Genomic DNA, 2,036 nt, shown 5'->3' with positions numbered 1-2,036 from the left:
TCTGTCCTTACTTCTTGGAATATTGTCATAATATCTTCTTTAAAGTCTGTTTTGGATATAGGCAGCAGGCGGGTGGCCAGATGTATGGCCAGCATGGAGGGAGGGAATGAATGAGTAGTGAGAAAGCCAGAGAGGGCAGCGGGGTCCCGAGGGCAGCCAAGATTCCTCAGGTCCCTCTGGCCATCTCTCCGGAGCCCACAGGGTCTCAGGTCTCCAGCGGAGCGAACAATGCCCGGCCCAGCCATGGCCTTGTTGCTGAAAGTGGGTCAGAAAGTGAAGCTCAAGGTTGATTATTTCAGGGAGCAGACCACAAGTGAGGCAGAAGACTTGGTGGCAAAGTTTTTCCCAAAGAAGTTGTTAGAACTTGATAGTTTTTTGAAGGAACAAAACCTAAACATCCATAATCTAACTCAGATCCACTCAGACATGAATATCCCTGTCCCTGATCCCATACTTCTCACCAATAGCCATGATGGTCTGGATAGTCCCACTTACAAGAAGCAAAGGTTGGATGAATGCGGAGAGGCGTTCCAAGGAACCAAGATGTTTTTGATGCCCAATGGAATGCTAAAAAGCAACCAGCAGCTGGTGGATATTATTGAGAAAGTGAAATCTGAGATTAGGCTGCTGATTGAGAAATGTAACATGGGCAAAATGTGGGTACAGTTCCTGATTCCCAGGATAGAAGATGGGAACAACTTTGGTGTGTCTATTCAGGAGGAGGCAGTTGGAGAATTAAGAACTGTTGAGAGTGAAGCTGCAACTTATCTGGACCAGATTTCCAGATATTACAAGAGCCAAATTGGTTTCTAAAATAGCTAAATATCCCTATGCAGAGGACTATCACTGCACCATGACAGAGATTGATGAGAAAGAATACATCACCTTTGGTTCATCATATCAGAGCTGAGGAATCAATATGTCACTCTACACGACATGATCCTGAAAAATATTGAGAAGATCAAACAGCCTCAGAACAGCAAAGCAGAGACACTGTACTGAGGCCAGGGCCAAGGTCAGGGGACTCTGTGAGTCTGGTTCAAGACCGACATTGCCTTGGTTTGTTACATGACTATCTTGATGGGGAAACTGACTGGAAATAATAATCAGACCTCTCTGTTTTTAGTTAGAGTCTAATGAAACTCTCATCTAGTTCCGTGATGTGTTTACTTCTTTTTTCAGGCCTCAGGAACTCTTCTGTCTCCTTCCCTAGTACCCTACACCCAGCCTGCCCTAATTTCTGTAGAACTCCCAGATTTGTGCATACAAAATATACACAAGAACACTTGTGTTTTCTCTCTCCCCTTTCTCACTGTACTTGGCAGACTTTGTGTTCTCTACCTTTTGGATGGTTGGTTAGAAACTGTAGGGAAAATACTAGGTGTTTTTCAGGAATTGAGGTGTGTGTGTGTGGTGAGGGACCATCTCCTCTTCCTGTTGTAAGGCTAGTATGTCTTATATCTGTGGGACATTGTATCCCCCTGCCACTGCTACCATGGTGATGACTTAAGGTTTCCCATTTATTTGCATCCCACCTTGAACCCAATCATGATGAAGAATATCTTAGGCCTTCAATAGAATCCTTAACACTCTCAGATGTTTTTATAACTGGGGTTTTCACATACTCATGTGTATGCATGTTGAACACACACATGGATTTGCACACACAACTTTATACTCCAGTACCTTGTGTACCTTCCTCTTCCTTTTACACATACCCCTTTCAGGAGGTAATAGTTGTCTTAGTTTTTATATATACCCAGAGAAAAGTCCTGGGCCCATCCTCCCTCCTGATATTGTAGCTGCTTGGTGCTCAGGGTGAGTTGGAGAACTGAGAGTGGGAGATTAGAGGGTTGGTCTAGGCCTGTTCCTCTCTAACTTGATCCTTTCTGGAGTTATGCAATGGCTGGTCCTCTGACTCCTAATTGCCTTTTCCCAGGCCAGTTGTATATTGGGGTCAGATGTCTGCAACTGTGAAGTCCAGATGCTGCTGCTCCTTTGGGAAATATTTCTCTTATTTATAGTATTGTGCTTCT

At 44.2% G+C, this 2,036-nt stretch overlaps 1 pseudogene; it reads left to right on the top strand.

Moving 5' to 3' along the window:
- The first annotated feature begins 243 nt into the window (after positions 1-243).
- LOC124974153 (proteasome activator complex subunit 3-like) lies at positions 244-1,002 on the top strand (annotated as a pseudogene).
- The last annotated feature ends 1,034 nt before the right edge of the window (positions 1,003-2,036 follow it).

Source organism: Sciurus carolinensis, unplaced genomic scaffold (genome assembly GCF_902686445.1).
Source record: "Sciurus carolinensis unplaced genomic scaffold, mSciCar1.2, whole genome shotgun sequence".
Lineage (NCBI taxonomy): Eukaryota > Metazoa > Chordata > Mammalia > Rodentia > Sciuridae > Sciurus > Sciurus carolinensis.
This window is presented reverse-complemented; position numbering and strand designations above follow the sequence as displayed.